Raw genomic sequence first — 26,347 nt, forward strand, 5'->3', positions numbered from 1 at the left:
TCGGGGGAATGAGATCCGGAAAATCTTGTTTTTATGAGCGGCGTTTTGGAACATATTAGGTACGAATCCTGTCTTATACATATTGGTTACCACTAGAGGAGACCAGGCGTTCAGCCGTGGATACTTCGTGCTACCCATGTGAAACCGGGGACGGTCACTAGTAGTTATTAATGGCGACCTAACACGTGTTTTGGTGAACGTAGCGAAGAGACAAAGAATTGTATAGTTACTCTTTGGCATGCCCACATTTTTATCATGCACACAGTACTGAAAGTATTGCCTCTCGTTGACTTTGGCAATCAGCCCGTGTTGATATCACATTGGAAGGGAAGTCCAGTATCGGCTCGCTCGGGTACTGGATGTTGTGTTGTCCTTACTTCCGTTTGTCTTAATTGGCATTACCATTGAAGTGGCCAAATGGGCACGGCCCGAAAGCCAATAAGTTGGAAAAATATATCTGCTCGTGGCTGCAAACGACCCTTTTTTTCTCACTGGATCAATGCAACCACCACCTACACCAGTTGGAATGTCGAGGCATGAGAAGCTAATTTCGCGAGCTGATTTAACTTTGTCGTCGATGTGACACACTAACATCTTCTGTGTCACTTCCAATTCACCTCATGGTTTTCCACTGATGGAGAATGGGACTGGAAACTGACTTTGAATGCAATTAAAAGTAACATACTGGTTATAAAGAGGCGAAGTGTTCGGTCACACAGTTGGCGAAAAATCTGCGGAGACAGCAGCTGACGTAAAATACCCGGAACTAACTATCTGCAACGTCCTAAAGTTTTATAACGACACAAAACAAACTCTCTGGATAGCAGATGCCAAGCTCAGAGTCTCTAAGGAATCTTAAAAGTAAATTCAATTCATACATGAAAGAAGTGATTGACAAAACACGTGTTCCACCGATTGTGGAGTATTGCTCGTCATTCTGGGATCCTTATCAACTGGGGTTAGTAGAAGAAATTGAGAATATTCATTGAAGGGCGGTGCGTTTCATCCCGTGATCCTGTAGTCGGCGTGAGTGCGCTACTGAGTTGCTCAACAAGCTTGAGTGGCTACAGGAGAGGAGTTGTGCATATGGGAGAGGTTGACTGTTAAAAATCCGATAGCATCTACATCTACATTTATACTCCGCAAGCCACCCAACGGTGTGTGGCGGAGGGCACTTTACGTGCCACTGTCATTATCTCCCTTTCCTGTTCCAGTCGCGTATGGTTCGCGGGAAGAACGACTGTCTGAAAGCCTCTGTGCGCGCTCTAATCTCTCTAATTTTACATTCGTGATCTCCTCGGGAGGTATAAGTAGGGGGAAGCAATATATTCGATACCTCATCCAGAAACGCACCCTCTCGAAACCTGGCGAGCAAGCTACACCGCGATGCAGAGCGCCTCTCTTGCAGAGTCTGCCACTTGAGTTTGTTAAACATCTCCGTAACGCTATCACGGTTACCAAATAACCCTGTGACGAAACGCGCCGCTCTTCTTTGGATCTTCTCTATCTCCTCCGTCAACCCGATCTGGTACGGATCCCACACTGATGAGCAATACTCAAGTATAGGTCGAACGAGTGTTTTGTAAGCCACCTCTTTTGTTGATGGACTACATTTTCTAAGGACTCTCCCAATGAATCTCAACCTGGTACCCGCCTTACCAACAATTAATTTTATATGATCATTCCACTTCAAATCGTTCCGCACGCATACTCCCAGATATTTTACAGAAGTAACTGCTACCAGTGTTTGTTCCGCTATCATATAATCATACAATAAAGGATCCTTCTTTCTATGTATTCGCAATACATTACATTTGTCTATATTAAGGGTCAGTTGCCACTCCCTGCACCAAGTGCCTATCCGCTGCAGATCTTCCTGCATTTCGCTACAATTTTCTAATGCTGCAACTTCTCCGTATACTACAGCATCATCCGCGAAAAGCAGCATGGAACTTCCGACACTATCTACTAGGTCATTTATATATATTGTGAAAAGCAATGGTCCCATAACACTCCCCTGTGGCACGCCAGAGGTTACTTTAATGTCTGTAGACGTCTCTCCATTGAGAACAACATGGTGTGTTCTGTTTGCTAAACATTCTTCAATCCATCCACATAGCTGGTCTGATATTCCGTAGGCTCTTACTTTGTTTATCAGGCGACAGTGCGGAACTGTATCGAACGCCTTCCGGAAGTCAAGAAAAATAGCATCTACCTGGGAGCCTGTATCTAATATATAGCCTGTATCTAATATATAGCATGTATTCCAACATGTTATTCCCTTCCATAGTCGTCTCACTAAATGACCACGACGAGAAAATCACAGAAATTAGAGCTCGTACTGAAATTTATAGATAGTCAATTTTCCCACGTACCATTCTCGAATAGAGCAGGAATGGATGAAAAAATATTAGTACCAAAACTACTCTCCGCCACACGCCGTAGGGTCAGCTGCGGAGTATGGACGCAGACCAACCTGCGCCATCTGTTCGCTGTCTCCATCCATGTCCTCCATGCTCGCTAATTTTAGACTCCCGCTCGAGGTCGAAAGATGTGCATCCGCATTGAAGGTAGTGGATTATTATGGCGAATCAGTTATACGAATACGTGCCACCACCCGTAGAATCAACAACTGTGATACACATTACACAAATAATCCGGTCCAATATACATTATCACTCGTCTCCTCCGAGTCCGCGTACCGTTCCCATGCAGCTGACATCATCAGTTTCTTCCCTTTCCTATTTTTCCCCCCCCCCCCTACCCCCCTTCCCCCCTCCCCACCACCCTTCGACGTCAATTTATTTAATATGTATCACAGTCGCGGATTCCGCGAAAGAACAGACACCACGAATTCATACATTGAAACGCCAGAGAAACTGGTATAAGTACAGATATATGTAAACAAGCAAAATACGACGCTGTGGTCGGCAAATACTATATAAGACAACAAGTGTCTGGCGCAGTTCTTTGATCGGTTACTGCGGCTACAATAGCGGGTTATAAAGATTCAAGTGAGTTTGAACGTGATGTTATAGTCGGCGCGAGTGATGGGACCCAGCATCTCCGATGTAGAGAAGAAGTGGGGATTCTCCCGTAGGACCATTTCACGAGTGGACCGTGAACACCGGGAATCCAGTAAAACATCAAACTCCACCTTCGCTACGGCCGGAAAAGGATCCTGCAAGAACGGGACCAACGACGACTGAAGAGAACTGTTCAACATGACTGAAGTGAAACCCTTCCGCAAACTGCTGCAGATTTCAATGCTAGGCCATCAGCAAGTGTCAGCATGAGAGCCATTCAACGAAACATCATCGATATGGGGTTTCGGAGCTGAAGGCCCACTCGTGTACCCTTGAGGACTGCACGACACAAAGGGTTACGCCTCGCCTGGGCTCGCCAACACCGACATTGGACTGTTGATTACTGGCAACATGTTACCTGGTCGGATGAGTCTCGTTTCAAATTGTATTCAGCGAATGGACGTGCACGTGTATGGAGACAGCCTTATGAATCCCTGGACCATGCATGTCAGCAGGTGGAGGCTCTTTAATGTTGCGGGCCGTGTGCAGTTGGTTTTTTCGGGATCCCTGATGCGTTCAGATACGGGTCTGAAGGGTGACACGTACGAAAGCATCCTGTCTGATCACCTGTCATTCATGTCCTTTCTGCATTCTGCATTCCAGAATTAACGTACTTGGGCAATTCCAGCAGGACAGTGCGACACCCCACACGTCCAGAAGGGCTACAGGATGGTTCCAGAAACACTCTTCTGAGTTTAAACACTTCCGCTGGCCACCAAACTCCCCAGACACGAACATTATTAAGCATATCTGGGATGCCTTGCATCGTGGTGTTCAGGAGAGATATCCACCGGCTCGTACTGTTACGGATTTATGGAGAGTCCTGCAGGATTCAAGGTGTCAGTTCCCTCCAGCACTACTCCAGACATTAGTCGACTCCATGGTACGTCGTGATGCGGCACTTCTTCGTGCTCGTGGGGGCCCTCCACGATATTAGGCAGGTATATATGCATAAATAATCAGTATCAAGTGGAGACTGACAGATGGGTACTATCACAATGTCCGTGTAAGAAATGAGGTTGCGGCCGAGTCCCGCAGAAGTACTGAGATAATATCCACACCACGTCTTACAGCGGAAGAGTCCCATCAGTGCCGTTCAGGCCCCATTCCGCGCTATGATATTCCTCCCCAATCGGCGGCGTTCCATCGCCAGCAAGAGTCGCTGCCGAAGTGGGGGAAGTGGGTACGGGCACGATGTCCGATACGGCCGCCGTAAAACACATGTTCCACTGTCCAAACAGGAGAGTACCCGGCGATTGGCGCGGGCAGATACCGCATATAAAACTGGCGCTGCGCTGCGCTGAGCAGCCCTGCGCCACGGCGCGCTACGGAGACAGATAGCATCGCGCGGGCGCACAGTAGCGGCTGCTGCTGCCGCCGGCGCTGGCTGGCTGGCTTTGCACGCCGCGCACACGCCACTCATTTCCCTTTCCGATCGCGCGGCTCTCAGCCAAGAGACGGGCCGCTGGCCGCTGGCTCGCCTCCAGGCCTCACGTAACGCGCAGACTCCCCCACAAAGCAGCCAGATCCATCTGCAGCTCCTGCATCTTCTACGTATCAGCACAAACGAGGGACGATGTTTAGCATAACTATGAAAATAATGCTATGGAATACAGTCGTTTCTCCTTTTTTCTTTATTGTTAGTTCAGTTCCTCATGAATGAGCGGAATCGTAGCAGATAAAACTGCTCTTCAGTCGATGGCTTTACGTATTTAATAGCAGTTTTAAAATACAAATTGTTAGAGGAACAAGTGCCGATAGTGTGATCATTGGTACCTTAGTATGTACTCATTTCAATGTGTTACTTCTTTTTTCTCTGCGGTTGACAGTCTTTTCGCAAACACATCACATCATTTAGTACCTGATGTTTTGCGTACTGTCGTAACCACCTCACTAAGTGGAATACGCCTATCAGCATAGACAATTCGTTTTTCGTCCACGCCTCCACACTGTACCTGATGCCCAGGCGAAAATAATAATTCAGATGGTTCAAATGGCTCTGAGCACTATGGGACTTAACAAAAAAATGGCTCTGAGCACTATGGGACTCAACTGCTGAGGTCATTAGTCCCCTAGAACTTAGAACTAGTTAAACCTAAGGACATCACAAACATCCATGCCCGAGGCAGGATTCGAACCTGCGACCGTAGCGGTCTTGCGGTTCCAGACTGCAGCGCCTTTAACCGCACGGCCACTTCGGCCGGCGGGACTTAACAGCTGAGGTCATCAGTCCCCTAGAACTTAGAACTACTTAAACCTAACTAACCTAAGGACATCACACACATCCATACCCGAGGCAGGTTTCCAACCTGCGACCGTAGCGGTCGCGCGGTTCCAGACTGAAGCGCCTAGAACCGCTCGGCCACCACGGCCGGCCAAAATAATAATTAATGGCTCGCTCTTGCAATATGTACTTGGAGGTAGTAGCCAACCGAAAGATATACACCCTTAACAGCTATAATTATTAGTCTGCAAACGAAGAAAATACTGATATACTGTCTTTCAGTTCGCTGTCACAAATAAAAATATTTGCGGTTATACCCCAAGCACCCTGTAAACGAATGGAGGCATGTAATCGAATTCTTAATTCTTAATTTTTTAATGGATTTAATGAAATTTATTTATTTACTTGCTATTTTCTTTTAGTCCGTTAGATAGATACAAGAAGAGACCAAATGTCGCCTTCAAATGGCCATGAATGCAGCACATAATATTTAACGGAATTTCAAATGTGTTGGTATATCCGAGCATTTGGTATAACCGAGCATTATGGAGTTTAAGGAGGTAAAAATCTGCACAAAATATCGCCATAAAAGTCATGGCAGATGTCTCCAGATGGAAGTGCAGTGTTAACGAAAACGTTATCATTGTACGGTTTAAATGGTTCAAATGGCTCTGAGCACTATGGGACTTAATATCTGAGGTCATCAGTCGCCTAAACTTAGAACCACTTACTAACGTAAGCACAGCACACACATCCATGCCCGAGGCAGGATTCAAACCTGCGACCGTAGCAGCAGTGCGGTTCCGGACTGAAGCGACTAGAACCGGTCGGCCACAACGGCCGGCTGTACCTTTCAAAAAGAGTGTCCTGGCCGTAGTCGTCACCTAGAAGGGGATGCTCAAATTTTTGAAATAATGTAAGATCCTGACTTGTAATTTTAAACCTCTCATTGCTTGCATGAATGCATATCTTTTTAGACGGCTTGTAACACATATTTGTTCAATACGGTACACAATGAATAATGCATTACTTGGAATCATGAAACTGAAATTTGACAATACAGATAGGGACACATTCACTGAATAATTATCATCGTTTTGGGACATGATCTGGAATAGCCTTGCGACAGAAAATATGGGTTTGTTAGACTTTTACTCGCGTATTTAGTTTGCCAACCTAAATAGTTTATTTATAGAACAAAAAACATGCAATCAATCCAATGATCCTACGTGTGGTAAAATAGATACGTTGCCCACTGATGTAGACGACCTAGCACATACAAATTGCCTAGCGCTTACGACTGGCAACGGACTGTAGGGTGAAAAAGATTGGAGAATAATTAAAATAAGTCACGGATAGTTACAAGAAAATGATTCACCATTTCATTCGAGCACATAATAAAAGGAAGCACTACTATTACAATCAACATCTACTTGACTGCCGCACACCAAGGAGAAATAACGGATTCCCATTTCATGGACTGTTGCGAATTTGCAACAAACGCGTTAAATTGGGCGTTAATTAAAGGGGAGAAATTACCCACTCATATGCACTTAAGCCCCAAAGGCACTGGAATAGGCATGCGTATTCAAATACAGAGATATGTAAACAGGCAGAATACGGCGCTGCGGTCGGCAACGCCCATATAAGACGACAAGAGTCTGGGGCAGGTAGATCGCTTACTGCTGATACAACGGCACGTTATCGGGATTTAAGTGAGTCTGAACATGGTGTTATAGTCTACGCACATGCGATGGGACACAGCATCTCCGAGGAGCAATGAAGTGAGGATTTTTCCGTAGGACGATTTCACGAGTATACCGTATCAGGAATCCGGTAAAACATTAAATCTGCGACATCGCTACGGCCGGAAGAAGATCCTGCAAGAACGAGACCAACGACGACTGAAGAGAATCGTTCAACGTGACAGAAATGTAACCCTTCGCAGATTGCTGCAGATTTCAGTGTTAGGCCATCAAGAAGTGTCAGCGTGGGAATCATTCAACGAAACATCATCGATATGGGTTTTCGGAGCCGAAGGACCACTCGTGTACCTTCCATGACTGCACGACACAAAGCTTTACGTCTCGCCTGAGCCCCTCAACAGAGGTTGGGCTTTTGATAAATGGAAACATGTTGCCTGGTCGGACGAGTCTCGTTTCAAATTGTATCGAGCGGCTGGAACTGTACGCGCATGGAGATAACCTCACGAATCCATGGACCCTGCATGTCAGCAGGGGACTGTTCAAGGTGGTGGAGGCTCTGTAATGTTGTGGGTCGTGTGCATTTGGAATGATATGAGACTCCTGGTAAGTCTAGATACAACTGTGACATGTAACACGTACGTAAGCATCCTGTCCGATCACCTGCATCCATTCATCTTCTTAGTGCATTCCGACGGACTTGGACGATTCCAGCAGGACAATGCGACACCCCACACAATCGGAATTGCTACAGAGTGGCTCCAGGAACACTCTTCTGAGTTTAAACACTTCCGTTGCCACCAAAGTCCCCAGACATGAACATTATTGAGCATACCTGGGATGCCCTGCAACGTGCTGTTCAGGAGAGATCTCCACCCCCTAGCACTCTTACGGATTTATGGACAGCCCCGCAGGATTCATGGTGTCAAGGCCCTCCTTTACTACTTCAGACATCAGTGGAGTCCATGCCACTTCGTGCTGCGGCACTTCTGCGTGCTCGCCGGTGCTCTATACGATATTAGGGAAGTGTACCAGTTTCTTTGGCTCTTCGTTAGATATTCATTCAACAAACAAAATCTCATATTATTCATTTCATCATGCGGTTTCTGCACTCATTAACAAGATAGAAAGACGTGCACGTTCATATTTGGATTCTACACAGCGAAGACACGGTCACGGTCTCGAAGTTCACCGTAGATTTTCGTCAGCCGTATTAATAGTTCATACAGCGAGACAGAAATATTAGATAGTAGTATTTCTGAACACTGCTGGTTGCACGTTGTACCCATCATCTATTCGAAAAATACTTTACCAAATCAATAATAATGCACGCGTTTGATAGATAGTAGTACAGTATGTCGTGTGACTAGGGCCTCCCGTCGGGCAGACCGTTCGCCGGATGAAAGCGTTTCGATTTGACGTCGCCACGTCGGCGACTTGCGCGTCGATGGGGATGAAATAATGATGATTAGGACAGCACAATACCCAGTCCCTGAGCGGAGAAAATCTCCGACCCAGCCGGGAATCGAACCCGGGCCCTTAGGATTGACATTCTGTCGCGCCGACCACTCAGCAACAGGGGGCTGACGTTTGTTAGATAAGTGACAAAGACGCAAGGATTTGGTATTAACATGAAGCGCATCAGGGGCAGATGGTGGCACCTACCACGTGGGAAGCTAATCAGACAAAAGCACGAGTTCCCAGTGTGCTTAAAATCGGTATATAATCACATGTAGGTGACACAAGATTAATATTGCATGAACCACTGACACTCGCGATGAATTTAATTCATAAACGATCCAGAAAAACATAACCACATTGTATTATAATGTCACTTGGCGGTAGATTCGTTTAAAGCAAAGCGTCGCCACATAAATCGCAATTATTTGCTCACACGGAATATTAGACGGTATGGAACAAAATAAGTACTCTTTGACACCCAGAAGTTGAAAAAGAAACGTTAAACATTATCGTAACGTACGTATGAGTCATCCTGGTACCTGAATTTAAATCACGACAGTATCTGTGATGGACTCCTGTGCTCACACCTACCATCGCCGAAAGAGTGTCGTGGGACGGCCGCTAGCGTGCGTTCCCGACTTGAAACTGTGGAAGGGATGGGACAAAGAGTAAACATCCCGGCACTGTTTGGCCAGCTTAAAGCTATCTTCGCGGAACAAGAGTACCCTGTCGATGTGGATTAACCTCTCCGCTCTGGTTACTACACCACCTCAAGTTGGCAGAATTGCCATATTAAACTGCAGGTTCCAGCCGCCTGTGATAGTTTCGCATTCAAATCAGCCACACAGTCATGCACTCCGGGTTTCACTCATAGGAGGAAGTACGGTACACAAAAACATAAGTACAGGGTTATTACAAATGATTGAAGCGATTTCACAGCTCTACAATAACTTTATTATTTGAGATATTTTCACAGTGCTTTGCACACAGATACAAAAACTCAAAAAGTTTTTCTAGGCATTCACAAATGTTCGATATGTGCCCCTTTAGTGATTCGGCAGACATCAGGCCGATAATCAAGTTCCTCCCACACTCGGTGCAGCATGTCCCCATCAATGAGTTCGAAACCATCGTTGATGCGAGCTCGCAGTTCTGGCACGTTCCTTGGTAGAGGAGGTTTAAACACTGAATCTTTCACATAACCCCACACAAAGAAATCGCATGGGTTTAAGTCGGGAGAGCGTGGAGGCCATGACATGAATTGCTGATCATGATCTCCACCACGACCGATCCATCGGTTTTCCAATCTCCTGTTTAAGAAATGCCGAACATCATGATGGAAGTGCGGTGGAGCACCATCCTGTGGTACGTTTAGCTCCCTGCTTGCTTTATTTGTCAACTTCCGCGGACTACCCGTGAAACTTGCCCGCACACGTTCAACCGTTTCTTCGCTCACTGCAGGCTGACCCGCTGGTTTCCCCTTACAGAGGTATGCAGAAGCTTTAAACTGCGCCTACCATCGCCGAATGGAGTTATCAGTTGGTGGATCTTTGTTGAACTTCGTCCTGAAGTGTCGTTGCACTGTTATGACTGACTGATGTGAGTGCATTTCAAGCACGACATACGCTTTCTCGGCTCCTGTCGCCATTTTGTCTCACTGCGTCTCGAGCGCTCTGACGGCAGAAACCTGAAGTGCGGCTTCAGCCGAACAAAACTTTATGAGTTTTTCTACGTATCTGTAGTGTGTCGTGACCATAAGTCAATGAATGGAGCTACAGTGAATTTATGAAATCGCTTCAATCATTTGTAATAGCCCTGTACAATAGGTGTACTCAATATGCTGTTTCACTTCCAGAGGCTTGCTGCCGTCACCTACAAGCAACTCGAACGATCTCTTACATTACTGACATTGAGACCCCTGCTAAATGAAACGGGTCTGACTGATGCAGATGAAAATAAATGATTTTTAATACACTTTGATGGACAATCTTATTTTTAACACATTTTAGGTGATTCTGTGCTATAGCTAAAATGTAGTCACTGATGAGAATAACTTTGTATGGCATAATAGTGATACTGCTAGTGCATGAAAGTGAGCGTTTTCATGATGGAGGTGGTATGATGAGATTGACTAGGGAGGGGGGAAGGGGAGGGGGGAGCTTGCAGATTCGAAAGTGGTGATTAAAAGTGACTGAGTGGATGGAAGGCGGTGGATGGTGTGAGCTGGGGTGTTGTAACTAGCGCTGCGAAGAGGGTTGTATCTCGGGATGGGTTCCATAGTTGGTTAAGTGGAGTTGGTTGATGTTCCGGCGGCAGAGGATGGATAGCGCAGGGTACCTGAACTGGTGATTAATGCGTAGGACATTAGGACCGGGACTGGGTTTTGTGGTTAATTTTTTGGATCTGAAGGGGCCCCAAGATGAGAAGATAGTTTGGGTAGTGGATGACTTGGTACAGGGTGCGACATGGGAAAAAGAGGCGGATGCTGGCGGCGAGGTTTGGTATATGTCGTTCCAAGATTTCAAGGGTTTGTAGAATTGAAAGGAGGTACAGCTCCACCAGGAAGGGGAGCAGTGTATCCTCTTACGGCTGTCAAATATTTTATTTTTTATTTATTGCGATTGCAATTTGGGGAAGAAACATGTTACGGTTGTGGTTTTTATGTGGTTTTTTTTTTATTGGTTTACCTTTCGCGTACAGTTCGTACTCGCTCGATGCACAGATTAGTGGGTGTATTCGAGACTTGTAAGTGCAGCTCCACACTGTTTGCGTATAGAACAAAACTCATTTTAATGAACCACTGGGTGGTAATTTGTGATATGATTCCAGCTGCCTCAAGATGACAAATAATATTCGAAACTTCAATCGTAATAAATAAAATGTGCGGAAATGATCAGTTTTAATAGTCAGTACGAATGCTGCGGGTTCATTCCACATCAAATTAAAATTGCTCTTACTGAGGCATTCCATCTTTTTCTTCTTCCTCTTCTTCTTCGTCGCTTCAAGATTAAGCCACTCACCTGCCATTTCTTCCATGGTCTTCCATGATATCGTTTTCATTGTGTTTTCTAGTTCAATAATTGTTATTTTAGTCTTTCTTTTGGCGACCTATTGATGTTTTCTAGCCATTTTACTCTCATGCTTTTCCCATTACGTCCAATGCATTCATTTCTGATTTCAGCCCTGAGACAGCAACATAACGTATGTTACATAAACTTCGTTTCAGTGGTTTATATATGCATATTGTCGTGCTTTCTTATTGTTCACTATTCTGAGCTACATGTCAAAACATATGTAGCCATCATACTTGTTGTAACCGGGGTTCACCGTCATACAGAACTTTTTGAAGAACATCATCTTTACGCCAGTGACTGTTGTACGTTTATTATTACACTATTACAATTTCGACCTTAGGCCATTATCAAGTGCTGATATTATGACTTTAAGCCATGTCAACGTAATGTAAGCTGACACATTTGTATGTCGTTGTCAGTCTTGTTAAATACATTCGTGTCGTAGTTAAGAAGCTCGCACTATGTAACGACGACACGAATGTATTTATGAGGATTGACAACGACATACAAATGTGTCGCCTTACATTACGTTGACATGGCTTAAAGCCATAATATCAGCACTTGATAATGGCCTAAGGCCGAAATTGCAATAGTGTAATAAAAAACCTATAACAGGCACTGGCGTAAAGATGATGTCCTTCAAATAATGTGTAGCCATTACTTTAAAAAATTTTATTTTAGTTTCTTTCCGCATCGTCTTGTGTAGTGTTCTTCGTATTGTACCTCAATAATCTGATATTTATTTAATTTGTCTTGGATGTCATTTTCAGGTTCATAGCTTACGTCATTACCTAAGAAGTCAAAATGGGAAACTTGTTCCAAGACCGCTTCGCACTATTTTTGAACTTCTGTTATGCGTGGCAGAAAACGACGTGTCGACAGCCTACATTCTCAAAACATTATAGAGTGTGAATTCTTGTTTTATGACATGTTCTGAATCCTTGAGGTTCTCCTCACGATGGATGTAACGAATAAAAGGTACTTGTAATCTAATTTAATCCCAGTTAAGATAGACAGATTTCTGTTTTTGCAAATCATTTCTGATGTTTACTTTGATAAAACCACAAATGATTACACGCCATTCGCCTCCACCTGAACTAACGTTTCAAATTCGAGTTCTTATCCCGCTTCAGTCTGACCTAGTTTTTTTTCTTCCTGACCGAAACAATAAGATACACGTTCACGTATCATAGCAACCAGTGGGAAATAATCCCCCTTCTAGCAACTACGTGAGAAACCGGTCTACCTATATTTACTTCGTGTATTTAGCCATTATTGTAAACTGAGTGTATAATTAACTACTTTATATCATGATGTCTCTAGCTGTTACGGAGATTCGGGCTTCCTTTGTCCAATACTAACGAAATTACCTGGAAATTTCTACTAACAACGTTCCTCTCGCAGGACCGCACCAAGACCCGCCCCCTGGCGTGATATACCTGGCGGTACCCACAACATCCTTCATTTATGCCGGTCACGCTTCGATGTTAATCGCTGGAGTGGGAAACTTGTTCTCAGATTCAAATTACTCAGACATCCAACGTAGCATATATAATAAATTCATTTGCATGTGATTAAACGCTCAAGAATCCCACTTATGAGCAGCGCCGGCTTGTAATGTAACCACAAACAGGACGTCGACTATTAGGAGGGGAGTTGCATTTCGTTAATCGCTGGCATTACTTACGAAGCGCTATTTTCGCTGTTGTCGGTGGAGGGGTGTCTTCCGATACCACGTGATTTCCCAACATCCAAACATTCAGTCTCTCTTTCGTCTACAGAGTAGTTTCCTTGTTGGTGTGGTTTTATTTATACAATTTACCCAAACAATTATCGATATCTTTATCATCGTCATCACTCTGCGAGTTCGTTACAATTGTTACCATCTCTTGCATCTCAGTAGCCAGGTTTGTCTATCTTACCGATGCCCTATTCTCAGTCCTCCAACATCCACGGCTTCCTGAACGCCCATACTCCAATTCCGTTTTAACGTGTAGAAGTAGCCTGAACTGTCTTGTTTCAATCGTCTCTATAATGCTTGATTCAATACTCAGGCCGGCCGATGTGCCCTATTCCGAACGGCTTCCGAGACAGAACACGTTTAATATACAGGGCTATTACAAATGATTGAAGCGATTTCATAAATTCACTGTAGCTCCATTCATTGACTTATGGTCACGACACACTACAGATACGTAGAAAAACTCATAAAGTTTTGTTCGGCTGAAGCCGCACTTCAGGTTTCTGCCGTCAGAGCGCTCGAGAGCGCAGTGAGACAAAATGGCGACAGGAGCCGAGAAAGCGTATGTCGTGCTTGAAATGCACTCACATCAGTCGGTCATAACAGTGCAACGACACTTCAGGACGAAATTCAACAAAGATCCACCAACTGCTAACTCCATTCGGCGATGGTGTGCGCAGTTTAAAGCTTCTGGGTGCCTCTATAAGGGGAAATCAACGGGTCGGCCTGCAGTGAGCGAAGAAACGGTTGAACGCGTGTGGGCAATTTTCATGCGTAGCCCGCGGAAAATTGGCTCATGCCACAACTGGAGACCGACAGCGCCGACTTCATCTTTCAACAGGATGGTGCTTCACCGCACTTCCATCATGATGTTCGGCATTTCTTAAACATGAGATTGGAAAACCGATGGATCGGTCGTGGTGGAGATCATGATCAGCAATTCATGTCAGGGCCTCCACGCTCTCCCGACTTAACGCCATGCGATTTCTTTCTGTGGGGTTATGTGTAAGATTCAGTGTTTAAACTTCCTCTACCAAGAAACATGCCAGAACTGCGAGGTCGCATCAACGATGCTTTCGAACTCATTGATGGGGACATGCTGCGCCGAGTGTGGCAGGAACTTGATTATCGGCTTGATGTCTGCCGAATCACTAAAGGGGCACATATCGAACATTTGTGAATTCCTAAAAAAACTTTTTGAGTTTTTGTATGTGTGTGCAAAGCATTGTGAAAATATCTCAAATAATAAAGTTATTGTAGAGCTGTGAAATCGCTTCAATCATTTGTAATAACCGTGTAATTTATTTCTTTTCTGTGTTATTCAATACACTGTCAGATTTACACATTTACCAGAGTTATTAAGCATTACGACATTCGTTTTATAAAGTATAAATTAAAAAATATTTATTTTAACGCATTCATCTCTAAGCAATACCGTACACGTCACATTACAGCTGTTGTACATTTCACAAAAAAAGATGTTCGAATATCAAGCGTCAGCTTCATTGAGTTTGTGCGCTCCTGAGAGAACATGTGTTGCTTGTCTGAGTGCCTCTGCACATTCTCTAATGAGGGGAGCAGTAGACGGCCGTTGTGACAGAGCGGTTCTAGGCGCTTCAGTCTGGAACCGAGCGACTGCTACGGTCGCAGGATCGAATCCTGCCTCGGGCATGGATGTGTGTGATGTCCTTAGGTTAGTTAGGTTTAAGTAGTTCTAGGCTCTAGGGGACTGATGACCTCAGATGTTAAGTCCCATAGTGCTCAGAGCCATTTTCAATACTCAGTCACTCCCTTACTTTTTGATTCCTTATCCGATGACTTCTTGTCACTCCAGAGCAGCGCTTCAAGTATTTTCTTCTCACAAGGGAAACTCCGCATCGCAGCCCCCTCAGATTTAGTAGTAAGATGGGCAGTCGATAGCCCGTCAGGGACTGCACACAGATCAAGCATGAAAACAGGAAGAAGGTGCGGTGAACTGCGAAAAAAAGAAGCAAAACGGGAACAGTAAACTGCCCACGCTCAAGATTTGTAGCATCGAGCGAATTTTAGTAGGCGCGTCATTGTGGTAATGTGGTCAGGGTGCTGGACTACGAAAGGGGAGGTCCGTGTTGAAATCTCGTTAGTACCTCTTTTTTTTCCCTTCACAAAATTATGAACCGTCCGTCCGGTCATTGACGTGTCTGTTCCCTGTGTTCAGATCTGTGCCTGCGTCGTGGTGTAACGTGCCTTTGCAACGGTGAGGTGTAAGGAAGGGACCTGCAGACGTACCTGCTTCCTACTTGTTCTACAAATGTACCACATGTTATAACTGCTGCGTCCCGTTCTGAAAGTTTTGACTCTTGAATACCTTTATTGAGACACAGCTCACACCCGTTCATTTATGGTTTTCATTTCTGTGAGAGGTCTATGCGGCATCTGACCTGCTCTCTCTATTCAAAAAATGGTTCAAATGGCTCTGAGCACTATGGGACTTAACATCTGAGGTCGTAAGTCCCCTAGAACTTAGAACTACTTAAACCTAACTAACCTAAGGACAGCACACACATCCATGCGTGAGGCAGGATTCGAACCTGCGACCGTAGCGGTTGCGCGGTTCCAGACTAAAGCGCCTAGAACCGCTCAGCCAAACCTACCGGCTCTCACTATTCACCACACTTACTTGCAATGGTAAAATATTCTTACCACATGAATAATCTGTAACCAGTGTGTAGTATGACAATTACCAAGACTACAGAATGACAACAGACACGTCAGTCACCGGACGGAAAGTTCATAATCTTGTAAAAAAAAAAAAAAAAAAAAAAAAAAAAAAAAAAGTATGGAGCACGAGGGCCATGTTACCAATAAATCTGAGGGTGGTGTGATGGGACCTTTTTTTCTTTTAAATATTGTTTATAATTCCCCAATATTTGCTCTCGAATGTACTTACACATTCATCTATTGTTTGATAATTTGTCTCTTGGTGTTCTTAACTATTTCTTTACTCTCCAGCACCTCATCTAGTAGTGTTATTGCTTCGCTACCTGACTAATTCTGTTCGTTATTTCTGGTTTAGTGTCTCCTGTAGTTTTATCTACACTCCTGGACATCTGTATAATTAACAACTTTTTACTATCTTTTGAACTACCGGTAAGTTACTCACAAAGCCTCACACTGTCTAGCATGGATTCATTACCAAACCCCAACTCACATACTCTTTTTTCGCTTTTGTTTGTCCCATAGTAGCAGAGTATTTGTAAAAAGGTAACATTTTCGACATATATGATGTTCAGTTTATTCCAGTAGTGGAGTAGACTGAATATCATAATACAGAAAGTTTTGTCATTTCATACATGATCTTAACTTGAGTAGCACATAACTCATGTTATCTTCATCTGCTGGTGTGATCACCTGATCGTCAGAAAACTGTAGAAAATTAATTTTCCAACAGCTGCTATCCATCTCCAGGTGGTCAGTGCTTTGTAAATATATCTTAAAGAGTGTTAGGACATTCTTGCTTTAATCTCTTACTGACTGATATAGAGTCAGTAAGTTCAGTAAGTTTTCTCCCATTTACTGAGGTGTTTTGTTACGTATTTCGTACAGATATTATGAAGTTATTGCTTATGCCACATTGTTGCAATACAGACCTCAACCTGCTGGAAGTGTCATACGCTTTTGCAGGTATAAAAAAAGAAGAAAAAAACAGATGGACGTCCTATTTATGGCGAGCTATATTAGAGTAACTAGCTTCGCAAAACACACGTTGTTAAAACATGCATTAACGTGTAAATCCTCCATGCTGTAAAGAGTTGCCACAACGTTATAGCAAATGAAACACCTTTGCAGTTTCCATTGTCCTTGAGACGTTGAATTCTTGTTACATTATAATGACAACAAAAGTAGACGTTTCCCAACGGGCAATGAAAACAAATGTGCCTTCATCAGTAGCATTTGTGCTTTTGCGAACTATTTCCTGATAGAATACAAATTTGTTTGCTCTAAAAAGAGCTTATTTAGCTTATGTTTGATATTCCACATTTTTTATCCGTCGTTACAATTTACAATCTGATTCTAAGGTATTTATAGACCGAAGTAAAACAGAAATGGGAAACTGAAACTTGATTCGCTGGCAACGATTTAAAGCAGTTTTAAGTATGTTTACTGACTTGCTTCACTATATAGGTGCTTATGTATTACTTATGTCAGCAACTTTAGCCCACTACTATCGATCTACCACCAGTAGACGCTGTCCATATAGGAATAATCCAGAAAAGTAGTCCCGCTGTAAATGCTTGCACAATGTTTATCCTTATCCTTAAAAGTTCAGTAGCAGCAGAAGAACTGGGTGCCCAAGTGAATTAATACGGTGGTTAACATAATGCCCACGTATTTGCAATATTGAGATTAGAATATCGACAAAATAACTGATATAAAAATAAAACACTATAATACTTTGCCTATTTACATTCTCTAATGTCATCATTCTTTGGGGTGGGTCATCCGAGTCCAAAAGCGTGTAATACGAATTATGTATAGTGTGAACTCGAGAACTTAATGCCGACTGCAAAGGCCTGTTTGGTGAACTAGATATCCTGGCTGCCGCTTCCCAACATATTTATTCCTTAACATAATTTATCATCAGTAATGTATCTCTTTTTCCAAACAACGGTTCACTTCATGGAATCAGTAACAGAAATTAGAGTAAGCAACATAAAAATTTAAACTTACCTACGTACTTTGGTCCACAAAGGGGTCCATTGTCCAGGAACACACATTTTGAATTACTTGGCAGTAGCCACAAAATGTGTAGCAACTAATAAAGTTTGGCTTAAGAGGAGAGTGTTCTGGAGGCCAACTCTTCAGCTCAAATGAGGAATTTCTTAATAGAGTCGACTCATGTATATATGCCATTAACAATGTCTTGTGTAAAATCTGACTTCTGTACGTCTTCATTGCAGTGATGCTATCATTTCAAGTAAATGTCGTAAGCACATGCACCATAGTATACTGTGTAGCCGGCCGCGGTGGCCGAGCGGTTCTAGGCGCATCAGTCCGGAACCGCGGGACTGCTACGGTCGCAGGTTCGAATCCTGCCTCGGACATGGATGTGTGTGATGTCCTTCGGTTAGTTAGGTTTAAGTAGTTCTAAGTTCTAGGCGACTGATGACCTCAGCTGTTAAGTTCCATAGTGCTCAGAGCCATTTGAACCATTTTTCGTATACTGTCTATGTAAATGTTAATTTATGATGTTTGTTATTACCTCTTAAATGAAAACATGTCTAAGTTCTTTTGACCTGTGCCACATCTGTGACCACTTAGGATACGTGGAACAGCCATTGGCATATGTGTTCTTCTGTAAGAACGCATTAAGTAGGACTACCGTTGTTTATGACATGCTCTGCATCCTTGAGGTTCTTCTCAGTATAGATCTACGGCACAAAAAGTACATCAAATCTAATCCCCGTCGTGACATATTAGGGTTTTCATAGTTTCCATAAATTATTTTTGGCGAACACTTTGCTACGCTTACTTTGGTAAAACCACGAATGATTGCACATAATTCCTCTCCAGCTAAACTAACGCTTCAAGTTTCAATTCATGTTCTGAATCAGTCTAACTCTAACCTAGTTTGCTTCTTTCCTAAACAAAAAGTAAATAAATCAATAAATTTAGTTTCCGTTCTTCCTCAACGAGAACAAAAACATACACACCTGTGTCACCTATTAGTTCACACCGAAACACTTCACGATTATTGACCCGTAAGGTGTGACTCTTTATCATTTAGAATTTCTTCCGCAGAATCTCCTCGCACGTCTGGGAGAAAGCTCTGCTGCTGGGAGGTTTGCAGACGCCACAGAAAGCGGCGCCGCTGGCCGAACTGAATCGGCCAAGTGTTTGCCAGCCGGGGGGAGCGCCCCTCCGCCCGCCGATATTAAAACCCCTTCCTTCCGCTTCTGGCGCGATTGCCTCTGGTCGAGCAGTCGCTTCTATTGGAATTTATTGGCTTTTTAAAGTACTGCTGGAATGCTATCAATGTAGCATAAATTTTATTTATGAAGAGAAAGTTAATCTTCGTTAGCGACCGCAGATTTGGTAGTTCACGGATTTACGCTGAAATTTTGTTTTTCTATTCCCCGACCTTCTTTGAATGGACACAGTTTTGCGCGTAACAGAGCACATGTTCTTGTTTATCAGTAAGGTGTTTTGTGTTTTGAACTTTCGGCATGAAACTCTGATGTTATCCCATACATTGCTTTACATTGTGAGGAAACGTTACGCAACTTCAAATACGCCCCATCAGGCAGGTTTTTTCCGCTTTGTGAGCCAAATCTGAATGGTGGACTTAAGTTTTTTCGTAGTGTACTGCACTAAATGTTATTTCGGATAAAGTGTTCAAGCAATGAATAAAGTTTAGTACTTTTCCGATTGTAATCGTCTTTAATTTTTTATTTTTAGGCCGGTTTAAGAGCAGGAATGGCTAGAATTCGTACAAAGCAGTAAAATATGTTATGTTTAGTCAGATACTAATAGTACTGGCTCCTGCAGAAACAGATACTGCTCAGTTGAATTTCCTACACCGAATTTCAACGATGAGACAATATTGTTCTAATAGAGCTTGCAGAAATTATAAGTAATTTAGAATGAATGTACATCTTTTTTTATTTCTCAAAGGTCGCTTTCCTGCCAGTTCAATGAAAATACTTACGCGTTTCCCACTTGTACAAAAAAAAATGTTTCAAATGGCTTTAAGCACTATGGAACTTAACATCTGAGATCATCAGTCCCCTAGACATAGAAACTACTTAAACCTAACCAACCTAAGGAGATCACACACATCCATGCCCGAGGTAGGATTCGAACCTGCGACCGTAGCAGCAGCGCGGTTCCGGGCCGAAGCGCCTAGAACCGCTCGGCCACAGCGGCCGGCCTCACTTGTACAATTGGAAACAATGTTGCTGAGCTAAACTGCTCTAACAATTATAAAATGTTGCGGTGTAGTAAGTTATTTCATTCGTCTTCTTCTAGCACATGTGATTAAATTTTATACTCAGGCTCGCACAGTGTAGCTGCAAATTTAGGCTCTCGAATCTCCTTAGCAGGCGGCTAGGAAATAGGATGTAAAGCTGTAGAGACAAATCGATAAATCTAGCCCATCGAACCCCTCAGTGACAGGGAATATTGAGTAATGTTTTGTCTTGAAGAACTGAAATGCGATCTCCGGTTAGCATCTGCATTTATGTTCAGTCATGCGTTTCTAGTGGTGTTTGCGTATTTCCGACCCCTGTACGTCAATTACTTTGAGTGTTCTAATGTCAATAATTTCGTATTTCATAAAATATTCCAACTGAAGAGACTTGGCATCTAAATCATTTCTTATTTTCATTCAACACCGCTGCATCAAATAGTAACATTAATTTTTGAGCCGGCCGCTGTGGCGGAGCGGTTCTAGGCGCTTCAGTCCGCAACCGCGCTACTGCTACGGTCGCAGGTTCGAATCCTGCCTCGGGCATGGATGTGTGTGATGTCCTTAGGTTAGTTAGGTTTAAGTAGTTCTAAGATGACCTCAGATGTTAAGTCCCATAGTGCTTAGAGTCGTTTGAACCATTAATTGGTGACACTGAACAAAATCCGCTACCAAACATAACTGATGATGCTTTAATGCAGTCACAACCGGTTTTCGGTTTTTGTAGTTTCTGCACAGTCGGCTTCTGAAACCTTTAATGTGTAATACCTATGAATAACTTTGTATTATACACACATCAAAAAAAGTATTGCATCGCTCCGGTTCCCAGAACTCCTGAAGATAGACGTTGACTGTGGATATTGTATCACAGACACAGTCCCTTTGACTGTACAGAGATGTCTGTAGTTCAACCATGTATAGACGGCCAATACTGCGGTTCGATTGCGTCCGCATTGTTACTTTGTTCCAGGAAGGGCTCTCAACAAGGGAAGCATCCAGGCGTCTCGGAGTGAACCAAAGCGCTGTTGTTCGGACATGGAGACAGAGAGACAGGAACTGTCGGTGACATGCCTCGCTCAGGCTACTACTGCAGTTTATGACAGCTACCTACGGATTATGACTCGGAGGGACCCTGACAGCAATGGTACCATGTTGAATAATGCTTTTAGTGCAGCCACAGGACGTCGTGTTACGACTCAAACTGTGCGCAACGGGCTACATGATGCGCAACTTCACTCATGACTTCCATGGCAAGGTCCATCTTTGCAACCACAAAACCATGCAGCGCGGTACAGATGGGCCCAACAACATGCCGAATGGACCGCTCAGGATTGACATCACGTTCTCTTCACCGATGAGTGTCGCACATGCCTTCATCCAGACAATCGTCGGAGACGTGTCTGGAGGCAACCCGGTCAGGCTGAACGCCTTAGACAAACTGTCCAGCGAATGCAGCAAGGTGGAGGTTCCTGTTATTTTTAGGGTCGCATTATGTGGGACCGACGTACGCCGCTGGTGGTATGGAAGGCGCCGTAACGGCTGTACGATACGTGAATGCTATCCTCCCACCGATAGTGCAACCATGTCGGCAGCATATTGGCGAGGCATTCGTCTTCATTGACGACAATTCGTGCCCCCATGGTGCACATCTTGTGAATGACTTCCTTCAGGATAACGACATCGCTCGACTAGAGTGGCCAGCATGTTCTCCAGGCATGAACCCTATCGAACATGCCTGGGATAGATTGAAAAGGGCTGTTTATGGACGACGTGACCCAGCAACGCCGAAACGCCGTTGAGGAGTGGGACAATCTGGACCAACAGTGCCTTGATGAACTTGTGGAGAGTATGCCACGACGAATACAGGCATGCATCAATGCAAGAGGACGTGCTACTGGGTATTAGAGGTACCGGTGTGCACAATAATCTGGACCTCCGAAGATATCGCTTATGGTGGTACAACATGCAATGAGCAGTAAGAAACGCTGAAATTATGTTTACGTTAATCTCTATTCCAATTTTCTGTACAGGTTCCGGAACCCTAGGAACCGAGGTGATTTAAAACTTTTTTTAATGTGTGTAGTTTGCCCTGCTCTGCATTTCGAGTGACGTCTGACGTTGTACATAATCTCACTTTAACATTAATACTGCCAGTTTCAACTGCATCGAACCTTTCTTCATATCTTATGGTGGTACAACATGCAATGAGCAATAAGAAACGCTGAAATGATGTTTATGTTAATCTCTATTCCAATTTTCTGTACAGGTTCCGGAACCCTAGGAACCGAGGTGATTTAAAACTTTTTTTAATGTGTGTAGTTTGCACTGCTCTGCATTTCGAGTGACGTCTGACGTTGTACATAATCTCACTTTAACATTAATACTGCCAGTTTCAACTGCATCGAACCTTTCTTCATATCTAAAACAATATGCAACAAGGCAGCCTTAGACTTGTTGAGAAACAAGTGCAGTCAGTCCGACAGTATAAAACCCTAAACGAGATAATTAGTACATGGCAGGTATTTGAGGAATATTTTGGGACACTGTTAACAGCCGCAAGATATTTCTGGAAAGCTGCAGAATCAAGCCAAGGCTGGAAAGAATCCGAGAGCGAAAGAAATCGGAGAGGCGTCGCGCCCGGCCTCGCTTCGCAGGCTGCGGAGGCGGCGACTTCATTTCTTCGCCTCCTCCTGAAATCAGACGAGGTAGGCCCTCTCCTCTGCTTACACTTCGGTGGTACGAAAAGCCTTAGAGACCAAGTTTGTGTTACGATTCGAAAAGAAATGGAAAAGAAATCGGCCGTGAATTTTATTAAGGATCCACTCCGGTGTTCTTCGAGATAGACAGTCGTGCACACAGAGGAGGTACCAGACGTTGTCGAAGACCGACTCGTAATTTTTATGTCTTCTCGTTCCACAGTTTCTGCGTCCCACTACTTCTCGCATCTTATGAAAGTTTTACGAATGCTGTTGCTAACGTACGAAGATGCAAATGCTAAGGATCATTTTACTTCCGCTCATCTGTTTTCATATGTTAATACTATAGTAATTTCGTGGATGTTAACAATTGGTTATCCAACAACAGACACACTGCTGATTGGTAGTCGCACCATATGACATTTGCATTGGAACAATCCCATTATTACAATATATAGGGACCAGCAGCAGAAGTAAAATGATAGCCATATTTCAATTGTTCACGCTACCATTGAACTAGACCCTCATTCTCGAGGGAGGGGGTTTCAAATCCCTCGCTGCCTACGCAAATATGGGCATTGTATGCTTTCACTAAATCTATCAAGGCAAATACTGGGAAGGTTCTTTTGAATGGGGTACGGCTGCTTTCCTAACACATCCGTGTACCGTTAAAGCTAGTGTTCAATCTCGAATGGCCTCGTTGTAAAAGGTAGGTTAAACCCTAACTTCGTTTCTTCCCTTCCTACTGGCCTTCCCGCTTTGTGTCTACCCACTCTAATATTAATAATAATGACGATAATATTATTAATAATAATAATAAGAAGAAGAAGAAGAAGAAGAAGAGGAAGAAGAAAACTGTTTACAGCACTCTAGTAGCCCTTTTGCAGTTACTGCTCTATCGTGCTGTCAATTAATTCATTTATCAATTTCGAAGAGAGTAATGAAGCAATTTCTGGACTACTGCAGGTACTATCTACAACTTGGAGAAGATATTTCTTGACATATTTATCATTTGTTACGTATATGTCTCTCTTTTATCATCAGCGAAGTATGGGACAAAGCACAACATATGTGTGTAGTGAGTGGACTATGTGAAGAACCTGTAACCTCCATCTCATTATTACTATTAACTGAGAAAAGTAATTATTGATAACTTATAACTTCAGTATTAGAGTCCCTAAAAATTGTGATAGTAGTACTCGTCATTTGAAAGAAATTCAGTTTCGTGACTGAAACAGAATCCAGTAGTTTGGCTCTTACCCCTCAGAAAAATTTCCTTCTACCCGACAGGGGGTAGTGACTCCACATGTTGGAAACAACTGATCTACACTACTGGCCAATAAAATTGCTACACCAAGAAGAAATGGAGATAATAAACGGGTATTCATTGGACAAATATATTATACTAGAACTGAATGTGATTACATTTTCAGGCAATTTGGGTGCATAGATCCTGAGAAATCAGTACCCAGATAACCACCTCTGGCCGTAATAACGGCCTTGACACGCCTGGGCATTGAGTCAAACAGAGCTTGGATGGCGTGTACAGGTACAGGTGCCCATGCAGCTTCCACACGATACCACAGTTCATCAAGAGTAGTGACTGGCGTATTGTGACCAGCCAGTTGCTCGGCCACCATTGACCAGACGTTTTCAATTGGTGAGAGATCCGCAGAATGTGCTGGCCAGGGTAGCAGTCGAACATTTTCTGTATCCAGAAAGGCCCGTACAAGACCTGGAACATGCGATCATCCATTATACTGCTGAAATGTAGGGTTTCGCAGGGATCGAATGAAGGGTAGAGCCACGGGTCGTAACACATCTGAAATGTAACGTCTACTGTTCAAAGTGCCGTCAATGCGAACAAGAGGTGACCGAGACGTGTAACCAACGGCACCCCATACCATCACGCTGGTTGATACGCCAGTATGGCGATGACGATTACACGCTTCCAATGTGCGTTCACCGCGATGTCGCCAAACACGGATGCGACCATCATGATGCTGTAAACAGAACCTGGATTCATCCGATAAAATGACGTTTTGCTATTCGTGCCCCCAAGCTCGTCGTCGAGTACACCATCGCAGGCGCTCCTGTCTGTGATGCAGCGTCAACGGCAACCGCAGCCATGGTCTCCGAACTGATAGTCCATGCTGCTGCAAACGTCACCGAATTGTTCGTGCAATTGTTCGTCTTGCAATCGTCCCCATCTGTTGACTCAGGGATCGATACGTGGCTGCACGATCCGTTACAGCCGTGCGGATAAGATGCCTGTCATCTCGACTGCTATTGATACGAGACCGTTGGGATCCAGCACGGGGTTCCGTATTACCCTCCCGAACCCACCGATTCTATATTCTGCTAACAGTCATTGGATCTCGACCAACGCGAGCAGCAATGTCGCGATACGATAAACCGCAATCACGATAGGCTACACTCCAAGCTTTATCAAAGTCGAAAACGTGACGGTACGCATTTCTCCTCCTTACACGAGACATCACAACAACGTTTCACCAGGCAACACCGGTCAACTGCTGTTTGTGTATGAGAAATCGGTTGCAAACTTTTCTCATGTCAGCACGTTGTAGGTGCCGCCACCGGCGCCAACCTTGTGTGAATGCTCTGAAAAGCTAATGATTTGCATATCACAGCATCTTCTTCCTATCGGTTAAATTTCGCGTCTGTAGCACGCCATCTTCGTGGTGTAGCGATTTTAATGGCCAGTAGTGTAGATGAGCAGTGCCCGCAAGATTGGTTCAAATGGCTCTGAGCACTATGGGACTCAACTGCTGTGGTCATAAGTCCCCTAGAACTTAGAACTACTTAAACCTAACTAACCTAAGGACAGCACACAACACCCAGCCATCACGAGGCAGAGAAAATCCCTGACCCCGCCGGGAATCGAACCCGGGAACCCGGGCGTGGGAAGCGAAAATGCTACCGCACGACCACGAGATGCGAGTGCCCGCTAGAGGAGGCGTTTGTTGTAACAAGTGGCAGGCTGGAGCTGACTGCACACCTTAGTTCGGAGGTCCTGGGAACGGCGCGGCTAAGAAGTGCAGCAGCAGCAGCAGCAGCAGCAGCCTCCTGGGCGTACCTACCGCTCGGACCGCACGCGTTGCCAGCGAGCAGTGGGTGCCGTGACGTGTGGCGCCGATGCAGCGCCGCCGATAGCCGCGGGTGCGTTGTCTGCATACTAACGGCGGCCCCTGCGCCAGACGCCACGGCCGCTGTGTCACAGCCAGGCCGGGCGCAACACGCGCCACGCGGTACTGCCGTCTCCCATACCGGCTGCTCAGAACTGTGCTTGCACTAGAGGGTGCTACACTGCGTATCTACGTCTGCAACTATACTCCGCAAACCACTGTGAACTGCATGGCAGAGGGTAGGTCCCGTTGCACCATCTGTTAGCATTT

This window comes from Schistocerca cancellata, chromosome 9, assembly GCF_023864275.1.
Source record: "Schistocerca cancellata isolate TAMUIC-IGC-003103 chromosome 9, iqSchCanc2.1, whole genome shotgun sequence".
Taxonomy (NCBI): domain Eukaryota; kingdom Metazoa; phylum Arthropoda; class Insecta; order Orthoptera; family Acrididae; genus Schistocerca; species Schistocerca cancellata.